Source organism: Diceros bicornis, chromosome 9, assembly GCF_020826845.1.
Source record: "Diceros bicornis minor isolate mBicDic1 chromosome 9, mDicBic1.mat.cur, whole genome shotgun sequence".
NCBI classification, from domain to species: domain Eukaryota; kingdom Metazoa; phylum Chordata; class Mammalia; order Perissodactyla; family Rhinocerotidae; genus Diceros; species Diceros bicornis.
In genome coordinates this window covers 42,412,953-42,438,508 of record NC_080748.1, presented here as the reverse complement: position 1 = coordinate 42,438,508, position 25,556 = coordinate 42,412,953, and the positions used below count along the sequence as shown (strand labels likewise).

The window sequence follows — 25,556 nt, the reverse complement described above, 5'->3', positions numbered from 1 at the left end:
ACCCCATCCACAATTATCATGTTCAATCTTCCTATGAAATAGAAATTGACAACTAACTGCTAATTTCACCCTGTTCTAGAATAAGGGGTTTTATTCCTCCCCATATACCAAACCTTAGCAGGGAATTACAAGTGGCCCCTGATTGTAGGGCAATGATATGGTTGCAATTAGTGCTAAAAAGTCTTTACCATAGAGTGTACTGAAGTATCTTCCTGTTACTCTAGAAATTTTATTAACAAGGGCTTAAGCAAATCAAGGCATATTACAGCTTCTTTGCTACTTTTAACTAGAAAACACTCCAAAATCCATAGTTTCATAATCTACCTGCCACTCATGAGGCTGTTTCTCCCAGACACCACCGTGTCTGGGAACTGGAACATCTAACAATGCATACTAATGAACGATGAGATTTAGTGTTCCAGGCCAGCACACGAGCAATCAAAGAACATGTCATTTGCTTAATTTTACAGGTTGTTGGAAAATGGTGAGGAGGTAGTTTTCCAGTACTCTTACCAAGTTGCGTTGCACACACTATTGATTTTCAATGCTCTAATCTCGAGATTATACTTAATTAGTTTTCATTGACAGATTGCAAAACTCTTGTATGTTGTTGATACTGTTGAATGATTGATTTCATGAAATCAATGATTTCATATCTATGAAGATAAGACTACTCTGGTCTTATCTTCATGAAGCCTAGATGTGTATAATCCCAAAACTTGCCATGGATTTGGAGTTACAGTTTTTACTTTGAAGACATGCCCTTATTCTGAGAGAGAGAAAGAACAAGAGAGTGAAAGAGGTCCGGGCCTGCTGTATTTCCCATAAAGTGGTCTTCAGATGAATTAGCTGCTGCTAAATATATCATTCATAGGCATTCCCCACTACCACCTCTATCTTACTATTTGTGGACTTTCAAAGCTTGACAGTACCGTTAAGTGACGGCTTTGTTCATTTCGAAGTACCAAAAGGAAAAAAAATCTATCGACAAATATCTCACCTGAGTACTTTTCTTAGTGTTTTGAATTCCAGCTGTGCTGTATTCTCTCATATAAAAGTAGAGAGAGAGGCACGTCATCTCAGACAAGTTTGACAAACAAATCAGAAGTTCGTGTAGTGCTTTCCCCAGCAGTACCAGTCAGGTTCATATTTAAACTGTGGTTGACCTTCCTGATGGCTAAAACAACACATGTTATGACCTACCAATGTCCTTGTGCAGGTTCCATGATTTCAAATCTAGAAGAATTCAAACAGATGATTTAGGGCACGTGTGATTATTGCTTGTGAACTGTGTATTGTATTTTTCATCTCCCGCAGTGGTGTCTCCAAGAAAGAAAAGTATGACAATCGCCGCAAATGAAATCTCAGGACAAAGACCATGTTCGTCTCACACCAGAGATGAATACGTTTTGAAGCATTTTGGAATACCTGTGTGCTCTTGTCCAGTGTCATCAGCAAAGCTGAAGGCCTGGAAACCCACGGCTGTTTGTGGGGTGGTGAGGCTAAGGCAATTCAAAAGGTCAGATGTGAACATCCTCAGCATCCCATCAATGAGAGCAGGTAGGAGAGAAGCCTCAGAGGAAAACTTCCAGGTTTCTTTGGCTTCACTCTCTGAAGCTATAGGAAAGACACAAGACGAACAATCTATCAAAATGAACATAAATCTAAAAATAAAAGGATTCTGGGTTCTATAACTTGTTACAATCCACACAAAAGAGCTGACCTCTCCACTGTTGTACCTCCATTTACTTGAGGTAAGCTTGCTGGAGAATGACATTAATAACCTCCCCAGCACTGTAGCTTGCCCATTTTTGGATAGCTATGAGGCCAAGATGTGGAAGTTCTGGCTTTGCTACCCAGAAAACCATGAACTGAATTTGATGATCAAGGATCTGGTTTGCCTTGGAGCAACAATATTTCCTCAGTTCATTCATACAAAGTAAAAATGGTAAGGCAATGTCGTTTTCATAGAGAATTCAAGGAAACAATTATTTGAAAACCATTGTGATGGTGAGGAAACGAAAGGGAAATATAAATATGTTAATCATTTAAAATGGAGGATGAATTTGGCACCCTACTGATTATTTTTAAAAAACAAGAAAACGTCTTTTTGAGAGAGCTGACATTTTTCACCTCATTGATTTTCACTGCTCATTAAGACATGATCAACTGTTCACTGGAGTTTCACTTCCCTTAATTCTCCTTTCTCCTCTTGCCCAGCACTTCTCTGAATTAGTACTTCATTTCGAACTAATGGCCACTGTAAGCTATTAACAGTAGTTGACACTCCTCCCTCTCCCCTCATTTCCTACCTTGATTCCTAAATCTTGCAGTCAGCCTCTAATACAGTGATAAGAGATGGCCACCTGGTGGGATTACAAGGAGCCTTGGGACTCCCACTCCCTACTTTCACACACACACACACACACACACGCCCCTCCCAACTCAGGCTGCCACTCCTCAAGTCCCATTATGGTCTTGGTCAGGCTACTGAAGTGAAAAATTTCCATGAAAAGTAACACGATAGGATCATCAACTATAGACACCTCCATGTGAACAAGTAGATAATTTCTTAACAACAGGGTTTAAAGAGGTAAACCAGAGGATCCCGGACATTTCTAGGGATAGAACAAGGTCAGAGTTCAACAAGTTAGTACAGGGCATAGAAGAGGGACACTAACATAGACTATCACAGAGGTCTCAATTTTGCTTAGAAATGCACATACACAGAAACACGCAAAGAAGTGCCTAGGTAAAAGGCTGGCTCCATTCTCTGCCACAACCATTCCAAGACTCCTTGTACTTGCCCCTATCACAGTCCTAAAATATTATAGTATCATGTCATTTACATCCACATGTTTCCCACAGAACTACAGATGCCTTGAAGGCATAGATACTGTCTTAATTTTTTAAATATCTGCCTTAGCACTAAATGCAAAGTTGACAGCACATCAGAATTACCTAGAGTTTTATAAAAATATAAATTTCCAGGTTCTGCCACAGACGCATTGAATTAATATCTGTAGGAGTATGACCTGAGCAGCTCTATTTCTTATAGCTCTAGGGATGATTTTGATATGCAGCATGAGTTGAAAATAATTATATTAAATAGGTGTTGAATGAAAGAAATAGCTCTGCTTATACACTTTTTACCTACTGTCTATATTGGGGAAATGTAAACAGAATTGTGGCATGGCACAGCTCTGGGGGCCCTACTTACATAAACTTCATACAATGTGGATGGGACTCCCTGGAGTTATGTGACACAGTGGCTCTGGAAGATACACAAAGGCCCTAGACACACAAAGTCAATAGAGAAAAATTTGCTGATGCCACCAAGTCTTCAGTCTTTGTAACTTCAAAAACTTACCACTGGGCCAGCCCTGTGGTGTAGTGGTTAAGTCCAGCGCACTCTGCTTCGGCAGCCCAGGTTCACGGGTGCGGATCCTGGGTGCAGACCTGCATTACTCATCAAGCCATGCTGTGACAGCAACCCACACACCAAGTGGAGGAAGACTGGCACAGATGTTAGCTCAGGGCTAATTTTCCTCAAGCCCAAAAAAAAAAAAGAAGGAACTAGGAAAATTGGCAACAGATGTTAGCTTACAGCAAAGCTTCCTCACCAAAAAAAAAAAAAAAAAACTTACTACTGCATGTCCTACGTATGAATTAAAAGAAAAAACTTTCGTGAAAAAAAGGAGCTGGTCTCTCATTTACAGTTCTCTCCTCAATAATCTCAGACTACAGCAGAGTTGCCGCTGCCTTATTCAGTATCTAACAGCATATTTCTAAGGTGTTGCATCTTTTGCTGCTGAGAGCTTATATCGGTCCTAATTACCTACCTAATGGTTGCTATTTCCTTCCCAGAGATTTATTGAAACCTCCCCTGAGAAAACTGCAGCCCAGTCCCTTTCCAAACTCTGCTCCTTTATGACATGTCTCTTCCAAACATAAGAAAACAAGCACTTTACTCAAAGCAGTGAAGGCTTGGAAGATGGATTGCAGCTGTCATTTTTCTCGAGTAGACCAAAAGTCAACTTCCAAATGTAGTAATGTGTTTGCAAGAACAATAAAAGTGGCACCAAGATTCATAAAACATGAGACATTGAGGCTTGGAGAAATTCTCTTCCGTAATAGGATTTGTGTTCTACTGCGAATACATCAAGTCTTGGGTAGACACTCCGAGGAGGAGGGGCCTTATGCAGGACAGATTGCTTGGACTCAATATATTATGACTTGAGCCATCCCCTCATTTTTCCTCCAAATTCTCTACAGTACTACTTTTCAAACTTTGACGTGCTTACTAATTACCTGGGGATCGTGTTAACATGCAAATTCTGATTCGAATAGGGCTGAGGCTGGGCCTGAGGTTGCAGTTCTAATAAGCTCCCAGGTGATGCTGGCGCTGCCTCCCTCAGACCACACCTTGACTAGTAAGTACTAAAGTACTGCATAGTTAGCACACAAAGAACTCTGGTAAATTCTCTCTGGAGCTCATAACCACATTGTGACATCTAAGTACAGAATGTCTTTGCCCCACAAGGTCTTCTGAAGGTAATTCAAAAAGTTGATGAACTAAGAAAAAACTTCCCAAACTGTTTTCAGAGGGAAAGACTGACTTCGTCATTAGCACGATTAAATTCTAAAGGCAGAAATTAGGTAATAGCCTCAAATTGTAATTGTGATATGTCCACATTCCGATTATTCTCTCTGCTGCTAGTGATGACTTAAAATCTTTACTGAAACAGTAATTTAGAATGTGCATGAAAGGATTTCAAGATGCAATCCAAGGTAACCAGAATGGCATTCTACAAGAAAATATCCAGTGCTTCTAGAAAGCCACTCTGCACACAGGAGGCTCTTCAAGGGCATTAGAGCCACTCATGGAGCAAGTGGAATAAAATGCGTTGGCAACCCTGGCACACAGGCAGCAATGCACAGCAAAATCTGTGGGCAATTCAGGTTTGCTCTGACTGCCACTTTCAATCTTCCCTCACCTTTGCTCCTGCCTTGGCATTCTTGTTTCTGATTCTGAATTCACTCCTGTTTGCATGACAACCTTAGAGAATATTTCTTAAAGTTCTACTGGCGATTATCTAAACTTGCATTTGGGATGGGCAAGGGGAAGCAGATGTGTGGGAATTTTCCTCCACAGGTATATTTTCTCCCTTTGTTGAGAGACTCACAGTGAGGCCATAGCACTGATCAAAATTTAGATAGAGAGTGTCTTAGATCAAAACGTATCATGAATCAAAAAGTAATTTTATACTGGCAAACGAAACCCAGCCAGATGTTTGTCCTAATGCATTAATGTTACTTCACTGCATAAGATGAAGTGGTTAAGCCAGTAATATGGATCCTGCTTCCTCTGCCAAGATCTTAGGATGGAATAAGCCCCACATGGTCCAACAGAACAGCCTCAGGGGAGATGGCTTAGAGAGAAGCTGATCTGTTTTGATGGACAAAAGAGAAGTGGGGAGTTTTTACACAATGTCTATGTAAAGTCATATCCCTGGGCACAAGGGACAATGCCAGTCTAGTCAGCTGATCCCCAAACTCATCAATCTAAGACAAACCAGGACAATTTGCCCAGCACTGTCTCAATTTTAATACTAAAACCCCACATCCTGGAAAATGACACAATTGCTTATCCTAGCCCTGAATCCTAATTCTACTCCTCCAGCCCTCCTATGATGTGAGACACTTGTGCAGCTAAGCTATGGTTCAGAAGGTACAATCGAAGCCACAGTTCCCATAAGCCTCATCTATCCCAGGGTATATTTATACCTATGAGAATATTCCTCTCTAGTGAAAGAACTGGAAGCAGAAGGACAACTGATGACATAGGCTGTTACTTTTTCCTTTTTTATACGTGAATCATATAAGTGGAGTTTTTTTATGCCCTGAGAGTGCTGAATACAGTTAAACCATGAGGTGAGATATGGAGAACTGAAATAGTTACAAATTGTTGAAGTTAGTCCATAGAAAGCACTCTGTAGCACATCCCATTCTTGACATGACTTCCTTTGACATTCTGACTTGCTCCTCTCTTCCACCCTGCCTCAAACATGGCCATAATCAGTTTCAAGATGTCTGTGAGCCTGTCAATTTCTATACATGGCAACAGTCCAACTCATCTGCACCAAGCTCCCAGCTCACTTCTGGCTCTCTCAGACTTTCAGTCTCATCTCCAGGGACCATTAATGGTAGAGTCTATGAACACCAGCGAAGGACTCCTAAATCTTAACAAAAGTAATTTATCCTCTGAAGAGGCTGTACCTGAGAAAATTTAAAAATGAGAATTAGAGGATTAACTGAATTACAAAATATGTTGCAAAGGATTACATGGTAGAAGGGGGAGGAGGAACACAGTGTAAGAGTTCTAGGTTTCACTCGTGTGCCTGTCCTTTTCTCACTAGATCCACAGGGTTCATATTCTTCTTTCACACATTCAACTAATGTCCCTAGTTGACATTGTTGACAACTAGTTGACATCTAGGGTGTCATTGAGACTCATGCTGGACAAAGAGTTGTGTCCTCTGTTTATAGTGGTGTGGTAAGGTGTATAGTTAGAAAATTTTTCCAAGGAATCTGTTAGTATAAAAAAATTAATGAGGTGGCTTAAAGGGAAAGAGGGTCTGTAACATTTTTATACTTACAAAGCTCATAAGAGGCAATTTGGAATACTCTTACTTTACTGAGAATTCTAAGTACCAAACAAAAATGCTTAAACTATATCTTCTATGTCATCCCAAAACACACACTAGCCTTTGAGAGTGCTCTGTCCACATTCCAGACACTTGGACTGGGCCACAAGGGGCCCTGAGCTCTCTGATCTAACCCATGCAGAAAATATCTGGTGTTAACGTAAATCTGAGCATCCAATTTGACCTGAGAAACTTTGGTCCTAATTTCAACAAGTGTCCACACCATAAGATGATAGAAAATGATAGAAGACATAATTCTAACAAAGTCATTTTCCTCTTTGGAAAAATGTCTAGTTGTGAAAAATTGCTCACCTGCCCCTTTGTGGATGACCGTGTTGATATTAACTTGTTAAACACCAGCGGTTAGCTCATTTAATTTTCTTTTTTTTGAAAGTGGGCATTTTTCCTGAACTCCTTCTATGCACCTACAACTCTGCACTCCTATCCAAAGTCTTCTCCTACAGGAGACTGACAATCATGCTAGGTTGAGCCCTAAAAGATGGCTTTGGAGTGCTGTGAACCAGCTTGGACCAGTAGTTATATTTTATCCCAATCCATCCATCTCAGGTCTTCCAAGCACACACACCTGCCCCATAACTCACTCAGCCAAATCCCGATAGAGCATTTCCTTTTCCCTCCCTGTCACCATGTTCCATTCACAGAGAGTCACACGTGGAAAAGAAATAATTCACTTTCTGCAAAATAACTCTGAGCCTCATGATGTTGAGCCAGGAGCTGGCTGTTTTCCATTTTAGCTATTTCCGCTCTTATGCCAGTGGCATCAAAGCATTCTGCCTTCTTAACGGGGAGATGCTGAATAATACAATTCATTTCTCATTTCAAAATGACCACAGAATTCTTTAATTGGATACTAGCCTGTTAGAGCCACAGAAAATCCAATTCTTCAGGAGTAACACTACTAGAGGCTGAAGGAATTCTCCTCGTCATTTTCATCATTTGGCATCCTGAAGAGGTCCCATAAGGCTGCCCTTGCTGAGGGGCTCTGTAATAGGTGAAGCAAAGCTACAGCAATGTCCTTCTGGCACTTAAAGGAAGAAACTGCTCAAGATCGATCTGCCTTACACAAAATTTTATGCTATAGTGAGGCTCCTGTGTGTTTAATGATGTGTTTGTCCTGCATTGACCAATTAGGAAGGAAATAACATATTGCCAGGAAAAGGACCCCTACTCGGTTCCTTAAGTGCTTATTTTATGACACATAAAAAAGGCCATACAGAAAACAAACTACCAAGACAAAGCCCTAGGACATTTTAACCTTATTTTTGAGTTTTGTGGCAACCTTCCTTGACTCTACACTTTATGTTTTCCAACTGTGTTTAAGAGCATTCAAAAATTGACTTAAACATAATTGCATGTTACATAAAACCTGAATATACCCGATTTAGTGGTGTGTGCGTTTGTGTGTTGTAGAGCTAAGAATCTTAGCACCATACCCAAGACTGAACAGGAGTTATACACTTTATCTCTGTCGTTTTATTCTTAAGATGTTGGACATGTTACAAGGGGTATACCTTGTTCCAATGCACTTGAAGCTAATATAAAGGCAGCAAAGCATTTGTCTGCTAAACTGATATAGTGGCTCTAATTTAAAAATCAGGGTATGATAGTCTCCCACTTATATTTTTAAACAAAAATTATATAATTATTATTTCTTTTTAAAGATTCTATTTATTTATTTATTTTCCCTCCAAAGCCCCAGTAGATAGTTGTATGTCATAGCTGCACATCCTTCTAGTTGCTGTATGTGGGACACGGCCTCAGCATGGCCAGAGAAGCGGTGCATCGGTGCGCGCCCGGGATCCGAACCCGGGCCGCCAGCAATGGAGCACGCGCACCCAACCGCTAAGCCACGGGGCCAGCCCTATAATTATTGTTTATTAATACATAAATCTCGAAACTGGTTGAGAAGGCATCACATATTTTCAGAGAGGCAGTAGAGTGTCACAGTCAGGAAGCTGAAGATGGGAGTCAGACACAGAAGGGTTAGAATCCTAGGCTGGCAACTTAGCAACTTTGTGAACTGAGGCAAGTCGTTTAACCTCTTTGGGCCCTATTTTCCTCATCTTTAAAATGATAACAATAACATCTGCCCCATTGGTGTTGTGACTATTAAATAAGAGAAGGTGGATAAACTACGTAGCACAGTGGCTCACACGTATTACATGCTTAATAAAAAGATACAATTTCTAAAGTTCACTACACTTTTTATTTAGTAAAAAATGTTTAGTAAGATTCCAAACATGTAGCTGACATCAAAAAAATATTTTAGTGGCGTTTATGGACTTATGGAGAACCTACTGTGTTCCGAGTACTATTCTATTCATGGGAACTATAAAGACTAATGCAAGTTGCTTGCTCCCAATGAAATCATTACCTATGTAAAGGGCTGCTTGAATTATGTTGAAGATATTCCTACCAAATAAAGAAAATGAGAAAATATAAATGCCTGGCTTTCCTTCTCACAATTTTCCATTTAAATACTAATGTATAGACAAAGAGAAATGAAGAGTCAATAGTTCTAGACACTAAGAATACTGAACAGTGATCTACCAGACATTAGCCAAACCTATGATGAAGTCATGAGGCATAAAGCAGGACCTTAAAGGACTAGGAGAGGTAGAAGAACAGGTTCCATCCAATGACCCCCACTGGAGAGCTCTTCCTCTCTGCAAAAGGTAGGGAAATACTCTATCCCAATGCAGGGGCATCTAGGTTGGCCAGTGCCATTTCTCTGCCATTTCTATGACCCTCATCATCTCCCTCACTCTTTTTCTTGCTATGTACACTGTTTTTCTTAATTTTTTTTTTTTTTTTTTTTTTGTGAGGAGATCAGCCCTGCGCTAACATCCGCCAATCCTCCTCTTTTTTTTTTTTTGCTGAGGAAGACGGCCCTGGGCTAACATCGGTGCCTATCTTCCTCCACTTTATATGGGACGCCGCCACAGCATGGCTTACCAAGCAGTGCGTCGGTGCGCGCCCGGGATCCGAACCAGCGAACCCCGGGCCGCCACAGCGGAGCGCGCGCACTTAACCGCTTGCGCCACCGGGCCGGCCCCTGTTTTTCTTAATTTTTTATCTTGAAATAATTTCAGAACTACAGAAGAGTTACATAGTATAGAGAATTGCCATATACTCTTCAACCAGCTTCCCCTAAGTTAATATCTTACATAACACAAATATCAAAACTAAGAAATTAGCATTGGTACAATACTATACTACAGACTTCATTCACCAGTTCTTCTACTAATGTCCTTTCTCTGCTTCAGGATCTAATTGATAGTGTACTAAAATGATTAAATTAGATAACTGCCACTGCAGCTCATATTACTTCTAGTTGTCATGTCTCCTTAGTCTCCTCTAATCTGTAGCAGTTCCTCCGTCTTTCCTTGTCTTTCATCACCTTAATATTTAAAGAGTACTAGTCAATTATTTTATAGTATGTCCCTAAATTTGGGTTTGTCTGATGTTTTCTCATAATTAGATTGCAGTTATGCTTTATTGGAAATGACACCAGAGAGAAGGCATGCCCTTCTCAGTGCTTCATATTGAGGAGTACATCATGTTGATATTCTTAACTGTGATGTTAACCTTGATCACTTGGTTAAAGTGGTGTTATCCAGGTTTCTCCACTGTGAAGTTACCATTTTCCCCTCTGTATTTAATACATATTTAGTTTGGGTCTCCCTTATTTTTTATTTCTCCTATTAGAAATTCCCTCTGGGGGCCGGCCTGGTAGTACAAGCAGTTAAGTGTGCGCGCTCTGCTGCGACGGCCCGGGATTCACCGGTTCAGATCCCGGGCGCACACCAACGCACCACTTGTCAAGCCATGCTGTGGCGGCGTCCCATATAAAGTGGAGAAAGGTGGGCACGGATGTTAGCCCAGGGCCAGTCTTCTTCAGCAAAAAAAAAAGAGGAGGATTGGCAGATGCTAGCTCAGGGCAGATCTTCCTCACAAAAAAAAAAAAAAGAAAAGAAATTCCCTCTGTTTCACTTGTACTTCCAGGTGCATTTTACATTAGGCTCAACCAGGACTTCACAACAGTCATTCCCTTGGTCAGAGGGGGTTCATGGATGGCTCAAGTGCCTCACAATGAGCAAAGGCATGCAAGTATTCTCCAAACTCTTTCAACTGCAAGTTATAGAAGCCCAGCCCAAACCAGCTTAAGTGAAAAAGGGAACTTTTTGGCTCACATAACTGGGAAGGTCAATAGTGGATTTGTTTAGGAATTGTCAAATCTTTGGGTTCAAATAATACCATTAAGGCCCTTTCACTCTCTTCTCTCAACTCTGCATCTTTCTTTGCGCTCGTTTCATTCTGCACGGTCTCTTTCCACGTGTGATGGAACATGACTGACCAAGAGCTCCAGATTCACACCCTTTCAACCTAGCACCCCTGTGGATGAAGGCATTTCCATTTTCTGGGTATCCATATATCAATTCAGTAAATGATTCTATTTGGCTACCTTTGCAGGACCACCGCTGAACCAATCTCTACAGCCAGTGGAATAGTATACTCTGTCAGCTGATTTTTATTTGTGCTTCTTTGGGTTTTCCTGATCTTTTACAATAAACATGCATTACTCTTGAAATATATTTTTATTAAGTGATAATTAAATAAAATAAATATTATATTTTAAATGAGAAAAATGTTCATTATAAAAGCTCATAAATGATTCGCACTTCTCATCTAGGGGGTCTCACAGAGTCTCATGAACAGTTTGATGGTCTCTAAGGAGGGAAAAGACTTTACGAGGAGTCCCTATTGCTGTGATCTTCTCCTACTGGGAATTACCAATGCGACCACCTCTGACAAATGCAGTCCCTGAGAGGTGATGGTGAATGACAGCACTTGTATCAAAACTGAGCCTGAGATCTGAGCACCCCAATGAGGTCTTCACTGCTTGATTCTCTGAGGCCTTCGTCCCTCTCCTCCATCCCAGTGTGATTTACACTCAAGAAAGAAAAAAAAAGTTAAGCTTTCACAGTCCACTTAACATTCAGTTATGGGCAGAGATCACTGATTTTTCGTAATACTCCTTATTAAAGAGAAAGAGTAACAATTACCCAGCAGAAAACCTAATGAGCAACTTGGGGAGCCTGAAAATCGAGATGGAAGCTTGGATCAGCACAAATGTTCTTGAGATTATATCACCTAGCAGGGAGGTTCATCTAGGGGAAAGTAATTACTTAACCTAAACAGACTAAAAATAGCCTATACACACACCTCCTGGAAGATTCTAGGATACTGTACTTTAAGAACCATTGACCTAATAATAATAATTCACTGGGAATTCTCTCAAGAAACAGAGTAATATATTCCAGCCATGGCAAAGCCAAGGAGGCACTAGGGAGGTTTATAACAAATACTACCAATGCACAGGGAAGATAATACATATGCCTATGTAAGCTGTATCTTTATTGAATCAAGAATAGGATGGTAACAATGCCAGACCTAGATATTTCGGTCTAAATTATATCGCCAAGTAAAAAATGCTAGACCTTTCCTGAAGTCAGCCAGAGTCTCTAAAGCATCTGGTAAATTTGAATAATGCATGTACAGAGAAGGATCCTTTAGACTTTCAAAACATAAACAGCATTGACCGTTAGACCTTTAATCCTCATTTGCCCTCCCAAAATAATTCTACATTAAAAGAAATCAAATCCATTACAATCTCACGTTATACTTTTTTAAAATATACTAATATACTCTGCAACATCATGTGTATAACTTTATTCGTTGTTAGTAGTAGTTCTGTGTAATCAAAACTATAATCTAGGCTTTATTTCATATTTTCTTCTATATGCACAAACAGAGATGTTTTTGGACCTATGCAAACTAGTATACTTGATCTTCAGAGGCCAAACATGTCTGCGTTATGGTTCATTCAAATTCCCCTGGCTAAATCCACAATTACCTTAATTAAGCATAATTAACTATTACTTAAAATAACTTTAATTAAGCTACCATAATTAGCTAAAAGGGCACTGTGATTTTAAGGGTTTCATAACAAATCTTTTGTTCTTGCATCTATCTCCCTGGATGCAGCAGACTCGCATTACTTTATTTCTGAATTCTTCCTCTCTTCAGGGAAAGAAACGGAACTAAGTTAATCACCGTCATAAACCCATATTGAATTAGCTTCCTTTTTGTTACCCTAATTATCTAGATGTTAAATTGCAAGTGATTTCTGGAATACTGAGTTTATTGACTTTTATGAACTTACGTAAAACTCATACAGTAAATAAAACTCCAAATGCAGAGGACAAAGTACAAATCTGTTTTCTTACACAAGCATTTAGTGATAGTGATTCTGAGGTTTTCTCTGGTAAGCACCTTAGTTGGGTAAGTAAAAGTAGAGGAAAATATCATATAAACAATTACAGTTATGTGTTGCTTAACAACAGGGATACATTCTGAGAAAAGCTTCATTAGGCGATTTCATTGTGTGATCATAGAGCCGTACTTACACAAACCTAGATGCTATAGCCTACTACACACCTAGGCTATGCGGTACTAATCTTATGGGACCACCATTGTACATGCAGTCCATTGTTGATCGAAATGTTGTTATGTGGCGCATAACTGCATATTCTTCTCATTCCAGAGAGACTGAGTGACTAAGAAATAGGGCTTCAGCAAAAGATTATTCTGAGTTCACATCCTGGCTCTTCCTTTAACTTGATGAATGAAATTGGACAAGGTCTTTCAGCTTTACTTCAATTTCCTTTTCTATAAAATAAGGATAATTCTACTTTGAAGATATACTGTGAAGATTCAGTGAGAGAAAATTTGGCAAGATTTGGCAAAATTCTGGTACTCAGTGGGCACTAAAGAAATGGTGGTGTCTTTCCTTCTGTCTTCTTCATTCTTCTTCTCTCAGATATCAATTCATAACTCAGATTGGCTTAATATTCCATAACAGGGAGAGGAGAATTAGAGATGAGCTAAAGAAACTCCAAAAAACTGACACACAGAAAACTACTCTTTGAAAAATGTCAACCATCAACTGCTCCATTTTCCCCCACACATCATACTTTGTCTCTCTTCTGTGTTTTTGATCACACAATTCTTTCTATGTTTAGTGCTCTCTCCCTTTCAGTTATCTCTAGCTGGTAAATTCTTTCTCATTGATTAAGATTTACATAAAGTATCACCTCCTCTCAGAAGCCTCTTTCCCTAACATAATCCTCAACACCCACTCCTCCTCAAAAAAAAAAGGCCAAATTGGATGTCATTCTGCTGAGCTACCATGATGGAGATATGTACAGGTCTCACATATATCTGCGTATGACGGCCCTGAACATATATATTTATCATTGCCTTACCAAATGTCATTATCATTGCCTATTTATGTATCTGTTTCCTCCACCTGACTGAACTCCTTTAGGGTAGAAACTAAGCAATTTTCTTTGTTGTATCCACATTTGCTAGCCTAGTGCAAGCACAGAGAAGGCACTCAATAAATATTTATGATATTTATGATACTACCTATCTTACAGGATTGCTGGCAGGATTACAGGTGAGAATGCTTGCAAAGTATGTACAGTGCTTAACACATTCAATAAATTATATGGTGGGGGTGGAAGTGTGTGCAGTACGTGTGTATATATGTGTAAGTGTAATTTCATGTTCTAGCAATAGATTAAAGGCTAAAGATGTTATTTGGGACATTGATACTCTTTCTTGTTATATCACAGAATCGATTGTCTTTTCCTCAGAGATATGATACAGCTATGTGATTCCTGGAACTTTGTCCTTTGGAATGAGAGACAGCATTCCTTATTTAAGAAGGAATTTGTATTGTCTTGTGTCATGGACAGGAGCCAGTGTGGAGAAGCAAGAAACACCTAGACTTTGAAATCAGATCAAATAGGTTTCAATGCTGAATCCCATCACTTTCTAGCTGAGAATCTTGACAAATCACTAAACCTTTCTGAACCTCAGTTTTCTCAATTAAATAATAATAGTAGCTAGTTTTCATGGATTTAAATGAGACGTTACACAATAGAGCAATCCACTATATTGTCTGTCCCCAGCAGACAATGAGTGTGATCTTCCCTCCTATCACCTCTCTTTGAACTCAACTACAGTCTCTATAGGAACCACACTGTGCTCACTCTCCATGTACACAGCCTGCCTAGGAAAGCCACTGGAGGAAGGAGGAGGTAAGAGCGGCCTAGGGCTAAGTCTGAGGCCCTAAAATACTGATTCCAGAAAACCCAAGCCAATCTATTTTGTCACTCATTTTCTATCTTGCACTACTTATTATTGTTTCTGCATTGGGTGACAGCAATAGCGTGTTTAAAAGAAGAATAATGGAACAGGACTCAAGGAATTGATATATAGAAACAGAAAGGGCAGGAAAGTCTTTGATTTGTTTCCCATAATCTCATGATTTCCTCTCATGCAATGAGCACAAAGCACATAATAGTCTTAGGATCAGTCCACTAACCCCTTCAGGGCATATACACAATGCTTTCTCCATGTTTCCTGATTCCTTGACTTCTAGGTTTCAAAACAGTTTAGCTTCAAAAGCCCTTTGAAACATTCTTCCACTTCAGGTTTTAACAAGTGAACTTTAATCCTCAGCTTATAAATTATAATATAGTCCCTTGTTTGTTCATCATAATTTCTCCCTGCTTCTTTTAACATATAGTGACCAGGCAAAGAAAAAAATGTCCTAGAGCAACATGCTTGTTCAGGGCCCTCTCACCCTACAAATCTTTGCCCCATCTAACTGCCAGCTGCCTTGCTTGGTGTTGGAGAATGAAACATGAGGGACTCTATGCCAAATGCCTATTCTTTGTCTTTTCCTAGGTTTCTGCCCCTGTCTGCTTTCCTACCCCAGTGAAATGGGCTGGACAACTGCAACTACTCCTTATTTATTCTTCAAAAATAATAACTTTTGTCACTGGAGATACAACAGCAAGTACAAGCAGATCCATTATCTGCTCTTACATAGCTCATAGTCTAGTAGGGAAGACAGATGTTAAAGAGCCACATTAATAAATGTGTAGTTCCAGGCTGTACTATGACGTCCCTTTGTCTATGAAAAAAGGGAAAATAGGTGCTTCGGATATAATGCATGCCTTGGCCTCAGTCATTGTGGAGAAGCAGAATAAAGAAGGAAAAAGAAACCAATATTACTACCTACCTGTGATGATTAATTCTGTGTGTCGATTTGGCTAGGCTACAGTGCCCAGTGTTTGGTCAAATGCTGGTCTAGATGTTGCTGTGAAGGTATTTTTTACATGTGAGTAACATTTACAGTCAGTTGATTTTAAGTAAAGCAGATTATCCTAGACAGGTTGAGCCTCATCCAATCGGTTGAAGGTCTTAAGAGTAAAGACTGAGGTTTCCCAAAGAAGAAGAAATTCTGCCTCCAAACTGCCACACAGAAATCCTGCCTGAGTTTCTAGCCTACTGGCCAGCCCTGAGGATTTCAGACTCAAGACTGCAGTATCAAGTCTTACCTGAGTTTCCAGCCTACTGACTTGCCCTAAGGATTCTGGACTTGCAGCTCCCACAATTACATGAACCAATTCCTCCCTCTCCCCTCACAATTACAAGGAGCCAATTCCAGAACAGGGTTCTGTTTCTCTGGAGAACTCTGACTAATACATTACCCTTCTCCTAACATCACACATGCATCCCATACACACACACACAAACACATACCCCAGGACTAAAAACCCTAAACATCAAAAGGCTGTCTATGTAGTGGTGACTCTACTCTAGTCCTAGAAATGAATCTTGACTTCTTCCAATGCTGGACACTGAAATAACCCAGGAAAGCATCTTGGCATATATAACAGTATACAGAGTGGAACATTTCCTAATATCTCAGAGGTTTAGCTGAAGCCCTAAAGCTAAGGATAAAAGTTATAAAGTACTCTAAAGAGATATTCAAAAACACTTATACCAAAACACCTATGCATGATTTGCTAACAGCTGGCCCAAAGGTGGGTATGTAACCTTTAACTCATTCCCCAACTCCAGATTATATAAAGAAAAGGCCACCAGGAGATCGATGAGCAAGGACTGTTGAGTCAAGAATGCTTTATGGGGAGTTGTAGAAGTGCTGTATGTTGGGCACTTTCTCCCACCCCCACTGCTACCTCCAGACAAATGACTCCCCCAAGACAACTATTTAGAGATTGACACATAACCCCAGTATTTGAAAGACACAGGACTGGAGCCTGAAAAAGTCCAAAGTGAGCAGGTAACCAGAGCAGAGTGAAGAGAGGGAGATGCATTGGAAATGGTCTGCATTTCCAGAATTTAGTGGAGGATGGGAGTCAAATTTACTCATGAGCTAAATGAGTGCTGCAGAGGGTGGCCAGGAATGAGTCATCTTGAATGATCTTGACAAAGAAATCTACCTACCAGGTGCAGAGTCCACCACAGCAAGAGACTGGGTAGGGTCTACCGCAAGAAGGTTTGAGGAAGCTAAATCAGGGAACAACGCAGTGTTATCAGTTCCCCTAAGGTGTCGCCCTAGAACCCAAGGAAGTACCCCAGAAGAGAAAGAGCCAGCTTTGGGGCATCAGCTCACAGAGGGCACCTTGACAGATCACACTACCATCAATCGAATAAGGTTTTGTCCTTTTCCTCCAGTTTCTGCTCCTCCTTCTCTGAACCTGAAAGTTCCAGAAAGAGCAGAATGAATGGGGAGGGCAGGGGGGCAAAGATACCTGCCCCTCTCCCCAGTGCAAGTTTCTGAGCTTGGAAAAAGGAGAAACTTTAAATTAGACAAGTGGGACTGGACTTATTGACACACGAAACTGACTGGAGAAGTTATGGATCTGCCACATACTCAAAAAACTGGTTTAAAAGGAACCTTACCCAGGATTCCACCCTAAAAGAGCAAACTCTTTGTGTGTCCAACTTTGCACCACAAAAGTGTAGCTTCCTTTGCTATTTTGTTTCTCCTACTTAGCATGTGCCCCAAATTCCCATTTTATGCAACCTGCGTAGGCCAAATGATTTCCAATTATAATTCCATCTTACCTTGACACAGCAATTTTTAAAGCACATTTAAATAAAATATACTACCAGTTTGAAATAGAGACACAAAATTATTTTTCTGCATGCTAAAAATCATGTCTGAATAACTAGTAACAATAATAAAAAAGAGAAGGTATTTTTCAGATTTTTTTTCACCAGGAAACAAAAAAGTAAGTAGAAATGATCCTTTACTAAAACGCTTATGATAAAGCACATTATATCACTTGTATGTGATAAATAAAAATGCCCGTGAATACTTTACTAACAGCAGCAGACTTAAGGCCAATCAGGAAAAGGAATATGGAAAAATACACACAAGAAATAAGTAATAGCTGTTCTTGTATTATTCATACAACAACAGACTAGATGGAAGATAGACAGACAGATAGATAGATAGACAGACAGATAGATAGATAGATAGATAGATAGATAGATAGATAGATAGATAGAGAATGAGCCAGCTATCAGGGCACTGTTTTGCACCGTGAGAGATTCAAAGTTCAGAAAACATGAAGCATTAGAAATAATGGTGAAACAAGTAGAAATGGTGAATTTAGGTAACGAGCAGAGATTATTCCAATTAAAATATAATAATAATAGTAATTATAATAATTAATTACTTTTTATAGCCTTTTAAATGTTTCAATTTGAAGAACATTGGACGAACCAGATAATCTGACGATCCTGGCTCTTCCATTTACTAGTTAGGCCACTTTAAACAAGCTCCTTAAACTCTCTGGGTTTACTCATCTATAAAATAAGTGGATTAGATTAGACAATTTTTTAAATTACAACTAAAACTGGGGCCAGCCCAGTGGCGTAGTGGTTAAGTTTGCGCACTCCGCTTCAGAGACCCAGGGTTCTGGGGTTTGGATCCTGGGCATGGACCTACACACCACTCACCAAGCCATACTGTGGTGGTGTCCCACATACAAAAAACAGAGGGATATTGGCATAGATGTTAGCTCAGGGCCAATCTTCCTCACACACACGCACAAAATTACAACTAAATATATTCTGTAAGTAAATTTCCTACCTCACTCCTTTCTTTCTTAAACTTATGTCCTGTTTCTCTTAATTCTCCCTCCCTGTTCCTATGGGAGAGGATGTTATATGGTGGCAAAGATAGGAAGCAAGGAGGCTTACAAAGAATGTAAATGAAATCTCAACAACACCTCTGTCCTAATTTGTGTACCTCTGTACTGATTTGTGCTGATTTGTTCTTTTTCTCAGACTTCTTTTGATCTCCTAATAGGGTGCAGTCACCAGAGAATAAACTTGCTTGGTTTTTCTCCTGTGAGCTAGTTAGAGAGGAGTTAGGACTGGAAAGTCCCCATTGGTCATTCTAATGGAGCAAATCTCCTTTGATGCACTGAAGTCAGCTTGCCTTCATAGGGTAGATGTAGGGCTCTCTGGATGCAAGATGCAAAGTTGTTCCTGGGAGGGTATGTAGGAAATAAAGTACAATCAGGCCCATTTTTTCTACAGTTTGAAAAGAGATATCTATAAATTCAATACAATTTCAAACACAATCCCAATGGATTGTCTTGTTTTGGATCTTGACAAGCTGATTCTAAAATTTGTATTTAAGAGCAAAAAGACTATTTTGAAGTAAAAGAAGAAGGAAGTCACTCTGCCATATAGCAAGTGTTATCATAAACTATATTAAGAGCCAGCCCTGGTGGTCTAATGGTTAGGATTCAGTGGTCTCAATACTGCAGCCTGGGTTTGTTTTCTGGTCAGGGAACCACGCCACCCATCTGTCCAACTGTCAGTTATCACACTGTGGCAGCTGCATGTTGTTGTGATAGTGAAAGCTTTGCCACCAGTATTTCTAATACCAGCAGGGTCACTCATGATGGACAGGTTTCAGCAAAGCTTCCCAACTAAGACAGACTAAGGACCTCGCCACCCCCTTCTGAAAAAACTGGCCATGAAAATCCTATGAATAGCAACAGAACATTGTCTGATAGAGCGCCGGAAGGTGAGAGGATGGCACAAAAAGACCAGGCAGGGTTCCGCTTTGCTGTACACAGGGTCACTAGGAATCAGAATCTACTCAATGACCATTACCTTACACCATACACAAAAATTAACTCAAAATGGATTAAAGACTTGAATGTGAGACCTGAAACCACGAAACTTCTAGAAGAAAACATAGGCAGTACACTCTTCAACATCAGTCTTAGCAATATATTTTCAAGCACCATGTCTGACTGGGCAAGAGAAACAATAGAAAAAATAAACAAATGGGACTACATCAAACTAAAAAGCTTCTGCACAGCAAAGGAAACCATCAACAAAATGAAAAGAGAGCTTAACAATTGGGAGAAGATATTTGCAAACCATACCTCTGATAAGGGGTTAATCTCCAAAATATATAAAGAACTCATGCATCTCAACAACAAAAAAACTAACAAACCAATTAAAAAATGGGCAAAAGACCTGAACAGACATTTCTCCAAAGAAGGTATACAGATGGCCAACAGGCACATGAAAAGATGTTCAAAATCATTAACTATCAGGGAAATGCAAATCAAAACTACAATGAGATATCACCTCATGCCCATCAGAATGGCTATAATTAACAAGACAGGAAACAATAAGAAGGGAAAGAGAGGATGTAGAGAGAAGGGAACTCTCATACACTGCTGGTGGGAGTGCAAACTGGTGCAGCCACTATGGAAAACAGAATGGAGATTCCTCAAAAAATTAAGGATAGGACTATCATATGATCCAGCTATTCCACTGCTGGGTATTTACCCAAAGAACTTGAAAACACCAATGCATAAAGATACATGCACCCCTGTGTTCATTGCAGCATTATTCACAATAGCCAAGATGTGGAAGCAACCTACGTGCCCATCAAGGTACAAACTGATAAAGAAGATATGGTATATATACACAATGGAATACTACTCAGCCATAAAAAATGATGAAATCCAGCCATTTGTGACAACATGGATGGACATTGAGGGTATTATGCAAAGTGAAATAAGTCAGAGAGAGAAGGTCAAATACTGTATGATCTCACTCATTAAGTAGTAGATAATAACAATAATAAACAAACACATGGAGACAGAGATTGGACTGGTGGTTACCAGAGGGGAAGGGTGGGGGGGAGGAGGGTGAAAGTGATAATTAGGCACATGTGTGTGGTGATGGATTTTAATTAGTATGTGGGTGGTGAACATGAGAACATGATGTAATCCACGCAGAAATAGAAGTGTAACGATGTACACCTGAAATTTATACAATGTTATAAACCAATGTTACTGCAATAAACAAAGAAAAAACTAAACCAAAAAAAAAAAAAGAAAAGAATCGACTCAATGGCACCAACAACAAATGAATTTGAAAATGCACAGATCTTTTTTACCCAGGTAACCCACTGGGACAGACTACCAGGAACAAAATCATGAAAGCAGAAAAAATCTGAAACTCTGGGGAAAAGACAATGAATTCATTTTGGCTGGAGTTCACGTGAAGACATGTTGGATGAAATAAAATCTTTGGTTTGGCAACAAGGTCCTCTTTAACCTGGCTCCAAGCTTTATTTCCTACTCAAATTCTATTCCAAAGGCAACAAGGATCATTTGAAGACTGATAAGCAAGAGCACAGCAAATTTAGAGCAGAGCTTTGGGAATTCAAACCTTGGACAACAAGGAAACCTCTGAATAATTATAAACTGAAGACTGACATGATCCAATATGCATTTTGGAAAGATAATTCAGACAAGAAATGATTATTCTATCTCTGTATTTGCTGCCAATCAGACTTGATGTTCAATAATAGGGTCGGGAAAGGACAAAGGGACAAATGACCTGCAGAAAATGGTAGGTGAACAGCTCACACTAGAAGGTGAATCATGAGCTCTTCAACACGAAAAGTTTGTCCAACACAGACCATGTAATACTGGAGAAAATTCATTGGTGGATGCTAACAGCTGCTATGAGATTTTAAGACACTATAATAACTTGCCTGTTGCTGATTTTAACTTTCTTTTAATCACACTTTTCTCTTACAATAAAGCTTTTCTCTTTTTGCCATCAGACATTTCTGACATAAGAATTACCTAAGTAAATGTTTGCCTTGTTATTACTCACAGATTTTTCACTGTCTAGCTGTTTACACAGCTCCTAAGAGAATAATCCACAGAAAAAGTACATCAGTGCAATAAAAGAAATATATGCCCACCTCAATCCCACCTTGTAAATGAGCCAAGCTCCTTTGCTATAACGTAATAGTATTTTTTACAGAGGTCTGTAACCAAAAGAAATTTCCATAATCTAATCGCCAAAATAGTAAAAGATTGCTTATTATAGATTATTCCTTATTAAAATAAAAGATTATATTATAGAACTTACTACGTTGAGAAGAATCATACCACATTCTTATTTTCTCTTCAACACAAAAGGACTTGGTATACGTAAATTGTGCATATTATAATTAATTCCAGTATATTGACAATTCTTCTGAGAATAGTCCTATCTTGACTGTCAAGTAGAACAGTACAAGAAGCGACTCAAATGGCTATTTTTACACCATACTTATTTCTTTTCTTACAATATCTGAAACTGAAAGAATATCTGAAAATTTTTTCTCAAAGTTTGTCATAAAGAACTACTTATTCCATTTAATAAAATCTCATTCACTAATTTCTACAGAATACTAGAGCAAACTTCTGTTTTTCATCTCAAATGTACCATTGAGAAATATATAAAAGTCACCAGTTTTTATATGAACATTTAAAAAATTATATTAACTCTAAGCAAAATATAACTTGTCTCACTAAAATAGTGCTTTGTCTAAAATGCTTACCAGTTTCACTTTAGTACTACTTTTTTGTATTTTAATACGATATTACTTGACAAGTGTCTTGTTAATTTCCCCGTAATAAGAACTCTTGAACTTGAAAAAGAACATCTAACTTAGTACCATGAATTTGAGGTGTCGATTCAAATATCCTGCCTATGTGCTTCCTTTTACTTTTCTCCCTTTTTCTAACTGAGGAAAACAGCATCAGTTAGCCCTTCTTGGCAAAAAAAAGTATACAGAAGCCAGACTTCTGAATGGGCTCTCCATTTTCAGAAGATGTTTTTTTCCAACTTTACATAAAACTACAGAACTAACATAAAACCACTTTCTCCAAACACAGCAGGGGCTAGATTTAGAGACTGTCAACATTTTGTTCAAACTCACTTCACAAAACGAACAAGCTGGAAAGACAGAGCACACATGGGCAATCTTCGGTCACAGTTCTTTGTATAATTATTGTCGTGACTATTGTTATCATCATAAAATACATAGAATGCTAGCGCCACTAAGGAACACAGAGAATCCAGAGAAAAGGCTGAATTTTGGCTTCAATTTTGTAACTTTTTTTCTGTTATTCTTCTTGACCTATAACCGACTAGTTTCTGCTGCTCTTGTAATAGGGAAAAAACACTCATGCCCCAAATGAATGTAGGAGTACCTTTTATTTCCTTTCCATAAGTGTCTCCTGAATACCCACTTCAGAAAACCACAGGATGACTTATTCATACAGGTATTTTCCCACAAAACCAGCCTCTGCTGAGATCCCTAGTAAAAGAAGAGCATATTATTAGAATCACATTTATGCATTTTAGGAGTTTATCAAAAAATAAATTAGTAAGACCACCATTACATTTTGAAATTGCTAACACAATTCTGTGAAAGAATGGACCTTCACTTCGGCTTTCAAATTTCTGCCTTATCAATGAAATCTAACCTATCTGTGTCGTTTTGATTAGAAAATATTGTTTACTCAGTAAAGGATCACATCTCTGGAAGTGGGAGTAAATTTTCCCTATCTGTAGAGCTTCATTTTCTTCAGAGAAAAAAACACTCGCATGAACATCTAAAGGAAATTATTTTACCTTCCTGATATTCCCAATTACCTTCCAGATAAAAGAAAAACAAAAAATTTTGTCATTTCAGCACTAAATAAAGGACATTAACATTTAACTTTCTGGGTTTTTTTTTTTACTTGCTAAAAAACTTAATTATTAATATACTAATATGACATATAAATGTGTTGATTCACACCTATGCCACAGACTACTACTAATGGAGATTTAACATACTAAGGATTTAGAAAACCTTTGGATTGACTCACTCTGTCTTTTTTGTTTTTCAATAAAGGACCTTTGGCCAAGACTTTTGCTGTACTTGTGTAGAAAATAATTTTTATTTGCTTATGGGCAAGAAGTGTGCCTTAAGTTGTGTCATGCTCATTCCCATGTGCCCATGAGCCCATCTTAAACTGGATTCTAATAATAGCCTCCATTTCCTACACTTGTGTCCTTTCATCTTGCATTCTTGAAATCTCCTTTAGGATGAAAAAGCTATAATTTCTCTCTTTTTAAAAGTAATTCATAACCCTAATTTGATATATTTAAACTGTGGCCTAAACATTCAGATGATTCACCAGGGTTACAAGACCCACCCTTTGCTTTCAAGGGGATGTTTAATGCAGCTTCATAATGCTGTGAATTAATTCTAGTACACTGTCAAGAAGAAACAAATAATTAAGTACCCATTGAAGCAAAACAAATACTCCAATATCAATACAGCACATAAAACACCACAACTTGTCAGGTAATTTAGCATGCTGGAATCCTTTCAATATAACTGACAGTAGCAGTGCCAACTCTCAAGATAATCTGGAAATTTTATCATGTATTGAAATGCAATTCCTTTTAAATGTTGAACCCTGCACATTTTAACAGCAGTTATTTCACAGCCTCGTACACATCCCTATTTATTCTGCTGTCAAACCAAGCAAGAGCCAGGAGAAAGGACCAAAGAAATCCAGGTACAGTACTCCCTTCCCTTTCAGAAGGGACCCTAACTAAAACCACTTAACATTCATATAGAACTAAAATTATAAGAACAAACAACAGTGGGATTTTACTGACTTATATAACACCGGCAACTGAAGCTGTTATGATGATTTCCCTCATTAACCAAAAACAAAACAAGAATTAATGAGGAGAAGCAGTAGAGTTCCTAAATAGCCTGCAATTTTTTGGTCTCTCTTTTATTGAGTTATCCCCGCTGCCTAGGACAGTGTCTACACATAATAAGCATTTGTTGAATGAATGAATGAATGAATGAATGAATGAATGAATAAGTATGTTTGAATCCTACACTTGCCCCAACTCTCAAGCTAGTTTAAAATAGTTTCTCTTATATTGGAATTGAAATGGATTAAACACACTTTCCTTCCACAGTGTATCTCCAGCAATTTAGGATCCAAAATAACCTCTCTCTCCCTCTCTGCCAACCTTCCCCTCCTCCCTTTAATTCAATTTTTAGGTTTGGCCTATATATGCATGGATGGATTTACATGCTTTATTAGTTAGAGAAACCCTAGATACTGTAACAAACAAAACCAGCAATTTCAGAGACCCAACATAATTAAAATTTCTTTCTTGCCCACCTAATAATACTGAGCAGGAGAACAGGAGAAGCAGCCCTTCCACGAAGCCACTGTAACTCAGAATTACATAAATTCTGCCATCTTCGCCACAGAGTTTATAAATTCATCCTGGGGGTTACCACCTTTCCAACTAGCTGGAGGGAAAGAAGAGCCTGGAGAAGAGGGTGACAGAAGGCTTTTGTGAGTCAGACTTAAAAGTGATATGCATCACTTCCAATCACTTTACATTTGCTAAAACCTAATCAATGGCTGCATCTAATTACAAGGGGGTCCTGGAAAGCGTAGTCCCCAGCTGAGCAGACACTTCTCACCGACAGCTCTACAACACGTAAGGTGAAGGGCAAAGGAAGAG

The 25,556-nt window shown here is 39.0% G+C and overlaps 1 long non-coding RNA gene across 2 annotated transcripts; it reads right to left on the bottom strand.

Moving 5' to 3' along the window:
- Positions 1–1,005: 1,005 nt before the first annotated feature.
- Positions 1,006–25,351, bottom strand: LOC131409953 (uncharacterized). 2 transcript variants are annotated; one of them, XR_009221089.1, is made up of 4 exons: positions 25,205–25,351; positions 23,216–23,322; positions 1,429–1,617; positions 1,006–1,177 (listed from the first exon to the last, which is right to left on the bottom strand). It is a non-coding gene; the product is annotated as an uncharacterized LOC131409953 (long non-coding RNA). The 2 variants fall into 2 exon arrangements; XR_009221088.1 differs by having other exon boundaries at positions 1,006–1,617.
- Between the last annotated feature and the right edge of the window lie 205 nt (positions 25,352–25,556).